Source organism: Oncorhynchus mykiss, chromosome 6, assembly GCF_013265735.2.
Source record: "Oncorhynchus mykiss isolate Arlee chromosome 6, USDA_OmykA_1.1, whole genome shotgun sequence".
Classification (NCBI taxonomy): Eukaryota; Metazoa; Chordata; class Actinopteri; order Salmoniformes; family Salmonidae; genus Oncorhynchus; species Oncorhynchus mykiss.
Genome location: NC_048570.1, coordinates 47318523 through 47325118, shown reverse-complemented (window position 1 = coordinate 47325118; position 6596 = coordinate 47318523).

Below are 6596 nucleotides of genomic sequence, written 5' to 3'. Positions count from 1 at the left end.
GAGAGTAATAAGTGATGTAAATTCTAAAGAAAATGAAAGAGTTCCGTTGCAGTTTTAACTCTGTAAAGAGATGTGGTGGCTGTATCTTCCTGTTTTTTTTTCTTATCCATGAGCAGTTTTAAGATCTCTTCTTTAAACGTAAATGGGGCAAGAGATGTTAAAAAAGTGTAGTCATAACCACACCCCCACTTTTTGAGTTTTTATCTTGTTCTCAAAAGGGTTTTTGCCTTTGTCATACGAGGTTGAAGAGGTAGTTGATGGGAGGTTATTAAAAGTTAGAGCAAGGTATGAAAATATCAATATGTGTCTGATAAATGTATATGCCCCAGTGGTGACAGTTGAGAGGGTATGTTTTTTAGAGACATTATCAAATACCATTGAGAAATGTAACAAAGAAGATTATTTGTTTATTGCTGGGGATTTTAACTGCACAGTTAGCGATTTAGATAGAAATCACCAAGAACCTCATATAGCCTCAAGGACGTTTTTTAAAACGCCTTATTGTAACAAATGAACTGTGTGATATTTGGCGGAGTCAACATGAAGGAACAAGGCAGTATACCTGGGCGCATGTGAGAGAGAACATCATCTCTATGGCCAGGTTAGATAGGTTTTATGTTTTTGAGCATCAATCTCAGGTCTGTAAATCAAGTGTGATAACTCCAGTGGGATTTTCTGATCATTGTTTAATAACAGAGGTGGTGTTCATTAACGATGTAAAACCTAAAAGCGCATATTGGCATTTTTATATAACTTTATTGAGTGATGCTCACTTCAGGAACTGTTTCAGTTTTTTTGGGGGAGAGGTGGAGGTCTCAAAAGGCCAGTTTTGTATCCCTTCAACAATGGTGGGATATAGGAAAAATCCAGATTCAACAATTTTGTAATCGATACACGAGGAATGTCACCAAGGATATCACCAGATCAATGAAAGCCCTAGAGATTGAAATAGTGGAACTCATGACGTTGGTTGAGACCACAGGAGATCGAGGCCATACTCAGGCCCTCAAGAGGAGAAAAGCTGCATTGGCAGATCTGCTGGGTATCAGAGCACAGGGGGCACTGGTGAGAAGTAAATTTCAGGGCATATCTGAAATGGATGCCTCATCCAAATTTTTCTTTGGTTTAGAGAAAAAGAATGGACAAAGAAAAATTATTCATTGTCTCAAATCAGCTGTTGGACAAGAGCTCACTAGCCCTAGTGAAATTAGAAAGAGGGCAGTAGAGTTCTATGCTGAGCTCTACAAGTGTGAGTACAAAGAGGACAAAACAGTGACACAGCAGTTATTTGATGGGCTCCCAAAGGTGCCTGCAGAAGCTCAGGTTGAGCTTGAGCAACCATTGTCTTTGCAGGATTTATACACTGCATTAAAAGGCATGGAAAATGGAAGGGCACCAGGCATTGATGGGCTTCCCGTTGACTTTTTTAAGTCTTTTTGGGCTATGTTGGGAGAGGATTGGTTAGAAGTAGCTAATGATAGTTTAACCGGAGGGTTACTACCAATAAGCTGCAGAAGGGCTGTCCTCACCCTACTGCCCAAAAAGGGTGACCCGAGGGAGGTGAAGAACTGGAGGCCGGTGGCTTTATTGTGTACTGATTATAAGATATTGTCAAAGGCTTTGTCCAACAGGCTGAGGGAGGTGATGGGGCAAATCATACATACGGATCAGTCCTACTGTGTTCCTGGCAGGAAGATAGGGGATAACATTTCTCTGATTTGTGATTTTTTGGACGTCTCTAGGGCTATTGGGTTGGATGCTGGTCTAATTTCAATTGATCAGGAAAAGGCATTTGACCGAGTTGAACATCAATATTTATGGCACACGTTTGAGGCGTTTGGGTTCAGCTCTGGTTTTATTGCCATGATAAAGGTGATATATGGTGACATTGAAAGTGTATTGAAAGTTAACGGTGGTTTGAGTGCTCCTTTTAAAGTGTGTAGAGGTATTAGGCAGGGATGTTCTATGTCTGGGATGTTATATGCTATTGCTATAGAGCCACTACTAAATAGCATTAGAAGTCGCATTGCAGGGGTGTGCCTTTCAGAGGATATTCCTCCTATTCGTCTTTCAGCCTATGCTGATGATGTAGTTGTGCTAGTGAAAAATCAAGCGGAGGTGGATAGCTTGAGTCTAATGGTTGATCGTTTTAGGGGAATATCCTCTGCAAAGGTAAATTGGGAAAAGAGTTGTGCTTTACAGATTGGAGAATGGTCTGGAGGGATCATGGCTTTGCCAGGGGGGCTAGAATGGTGTATCTAGGAGATGAGGGGATTATGGAAAAAAATTGGAGTGGGGTGGTTGAAATGGTGGAAGGGAGGATGAGGAGATGGCGTTGGTTACTATCTCGTATGTCATATAGAGGGCGCACTATTATAGTTAACAATGTGATTGCCTCTGCACTGTGGCATCGGTTGTCAGTTTTAGAACCACCATCTGGCCTTCTGGCTAAGATACAGGCAATTATTGTGGATTTCTTTTGGGATAAATATCACTGGGTTCCACAAAGTGTTTTGTATTTGTCAAAAGAGGAGGGGGGACAAGGTCTTGTACATCTTGCTAGTAGGGCTGCTGCTTTCCGGTTTCAGTTTATTCAAAGGCTGCTTTATGGACCGGAAAATGTGGTGTGGAGAGGGGTGGCAGGTCTTATATTACAGCGGGTTGGAGGATTAGGTTTAAAGAAGGCTTTATTTCTGGTTGATAGTAGCCAGATTTATAGGGAGGGAGTACCTCCGTTTTATAGAGGCCTTCTCAGAGTGTGGAGCATAATGAAGGTGTCCAGAAGAACTTCAGCGGAGTCAGTGCATTGGCTGTTGGAGGAACCTCTGGTGTATGGGGCAAGACTGGATTGTACAACTGCAGCTGTTCCACATTTCTCCAAGATTCTGGTGAAGGGGAAAATCATCACCATAAGACAGTTAATGGCCATGGCTGGGCCCGCCTTAATGGATGGAAGAAGGGTGGCAGAACATTTGGGGATGAGGTCGGAAAGGATTGTCGGACAAATGCTGGGGAGCTGTAGGAAGGCTCTGTCAGCGGAAGAATGGGATATGCTTAGTAGCCACAAGAAGAAGGTGCAAGATGAAGACGTCTCATTTCCAAAACTAGGGATTACACCAAATATCCCAGAGTCAGAAAGAAAGGCGTTATTGCTGGATTTGAGAGGGTTGGAGGAGGTGGGTTTGGATGAGGTGAATGGGAAGGAATTGTATAGGGGGTGTGTCAAGGTGTTGAATAAAGATAAATTGAAAAATAGAAAAGATACTCCATGGAGGGTAAAATTGGGCATTGATGACAAGGTAAAACCAGCATGGAGAGCACTGTACAAACCACCGTTACAAAAGGGTACTGGTGATATGCAATGGAGGGTTTTACATGGCATCATTGCAGTTAATGATTTTGTATCTGTTATTAACTCAGATGTTAGAGATGGATGTCCTTTTTGTAATATAAGAGAAACCATTTTTCACTGTTTTATGGAGTGTGAGAGGATAAAACCTCTATTGGAAATGCTGGAATCTTTGTTTAAAGCTGTAGGGGAGTTTTTCAATAACACTGTTTTTATTTTGGGGTTTCAATATAGTAAACAACAGAAAAGAAAATGTCAAATGTTAAATTTTATTTTGGGACAAGCTAAGATGTCAATTTTTCTGAGTAGGAAACATAAGATAGAAACGGGATATGGGCAGGATGTAAGATGTGTTTTTAAAGGTTTAGTGAAAGCAAGAATAAAAGTAGATTTTGAGTTCTTTTCAGCTGTAAAAGATCTCCTATTATTTGAGGAGAAGGAGCGCTTTGTTTTGTAGAGGAGGGGAACTTATTTTTTGCTGCTGAAATAAGTTGAATGTATATGTTATGTATTTATTTTTGTTTAGGAATTACATTTGTTGTTTCATTTCTGAAAAGGCAGTGTGTCATTTTTTATGTTAACACTTGAGTAAAAAATAAAGGTTTTATAAAAACTCAATCTCTCTCTCTCTCTCTCTCTCTCAAATTCAAATTCAAATTCAAGCTGCTTTATTGGCATGAAAAACATTGTGTCAATATTGCCAAAGCAACAATGTATACAATATACATTGTAACAAAATTGTAAATGATAGCAAATAATAATATAAAATGGTAGTAAATAATAATACAAAAATAAATACAATAAAATGGTAACAGTCTACAGTAAACATTAATAATTATAGTAATAACAATAATAGTAATAATAAGTAAGTTACTGTTTACTATGCAGATGTTATTATTCAGTGTCCCTCAGGCTATGGCAGGAAAATACATATTTGGCTGCAAGAGGAGCCATTGCTCCTTCGCCCATGAGTATTCTTAGTTTTTCCTCTGGGTTCAATTTGTAAAAATGTGGAATAAATGTAGTCATTTCTGTGAATAATGAATCTCTTTGTGAGGAATATTTATCACAGTAAAGGAGAAAGTGCATCTCTGTCTCTACCTCCCCTGTCATGCAGTGACCACATACACGCTCCTCTTTGGGTAGCCATGTCTTTTTATGTCTGCCGGTTTCTATTGCCAATCGGTGGTCACTCAGCCTGTACTTGGTAAGGATCTGTCTCTGCTTCGTATCTCTGACAGAGTAGAGATAATCAGCCAATTCATATTCTCTGTTTAGGGTCAGATAGCAATTTAGTCGGCTTTGGGATTTTGTTTCGTTTTTCCAGTATTGTAAGTATGATTCCTTTGATTGGTTCATGATTTTGTTTATTGGAATTCTTTCTTTTGAAGCAGTGCTGGTGTCAGCTTGATTGGTGAGGTCCAACACCAGCTGACTGAGAGGGCTCGTTTCTGGGCTCAGCTCTTGGGCTTGAAGTGCTTTAAATTGCAGACTCGAATTTGGACTTGAATTTAGATGTAGCCAAAATTTTAATGATCTTTTCTGTATTTTCATTATTACTGGAAAACGGCCCAATTCTGCCCTACATGCATTAGTTGGTGTATTTCTCTGGACTTGTAGAATTTTCCGACAGAATTCTGCATGTAGGGTTTCAATTGGATGTTTGTCCCACATTTTAAAATCCAGTTTATTGAGTGGCCCCCAAACCTCACTTCCATAAAGTGCTATTGGTAGGATTACACTGTCAAATATTTTAGTCCAAATTCTAATTGGGATGTTGATTTTGAATAATTTCATTTTTATTGCATACATTGCTCTGCGGGCTTTTTCTTTGAGTGCCTTCACTGCCATATTAAAGTTTCCCGATGCAGATATGGTCAGACCAAGGTAGGTGTAATTTTTTGTGTGTTCAATTAAGGTGTTGTTCAGGGTGAATTTACATTTTTGTTTCTGACATCTGGGTTTTTTTTGGAAAATCATGATTTTAGTTTTTGGGAAATTTACTGCCAGGGCCCAATTATGGCAATATTGCTCCAGAATATGAATGTTTTGTTGAAGACCTTCTTTGGTTGGTGATAGAAGTACCAAGTCATCAGCATATAGCAGGTATTTCACCTCTGTGTCAAATAGTGTGAGTCCTGGGGCTGGAGATTGGTCCAACATGTCTGCTAATTCATTGATATAAATGTTGAAAAGATTTGGACTCAAATTGCAGCCTTGTCTCACACCTCGACATTGTGAAAAAAATTCTGTTCTTTGGTTTTTGATTTTTATTGCACACTTATTTTCTGTGTACATACATTTTATTAAGTCATACACCTTACCACCAAGCCCACTTTGTAGAATTTTGTAGAATAGCCCTTCGTGCCAAATCGAATCAAATGCTTTTTTAAAGTCAATAAAGCAAGCAAAGATTTTGCCCTCTTTTTTTTGGTGGACGTGTTTATTAATTAGTGTGTGTAAGGTGTATATATGGTCAGTAGTGCGATGGTTAGGGAGAAAGCCAATTTGACATTTACTTATTACATTTTTTTCTTGAAGAAAGGTTTGAATTCTTGAATTCAAAATGCTACAGAAAATCTTTCCCAAGTTACTGTTGACGCAAATTCCCCTGTAATTATTGGGGTCTGATTTGTCTCCACTTTTGTGGATAGGGGAGATGAGCCCCTGGTTCCAGACATCAGGGAAGCAGCCAGAAGTTAAAACCATGTTGAACAATTTAAGCACAGCATTTTGCAACTCAGGTGTGCTGTTTTTCAGCATTTCATTTCTGATGTTGTCTACACCACAAGCCTTTTTTGATTTAATAGATTTTAGCTTTTCATTTAGTTCTTGTTGGGTTATTGGGTAATCTAATGGATTTTGGTTGTTTTTAATGACTGATTCCAGGATGTTCAATTTTTCTTTAATTTCTAATTGGTTCTGGTTTAAGTCTTTTTGTGGGATGTTTTTGTATAGATTATCAAAGTAAGTTTTCCAAATTCCTACATCTTGTATGGCTAATTCTTGTGGCTTTGTTGTGCTTAAATTGTTCCACATGTCCCAGAACTGATTTTGGTCAATTGCGTTTTCAATTTCATCAAGTGTCTTGTTGGTATAATTCAATTTCTTGCATTTCAGTGTTTGTTTATACTGTTTCAGAGTTTCAAAGTATTCATATCGTAGCTCTGGGTTGTTTTGCTGCTTATGTTTTTTGTTTGACATTTGTCTTAGGTGTTTTCTAATTGTTTTACATTCATTATCAAAC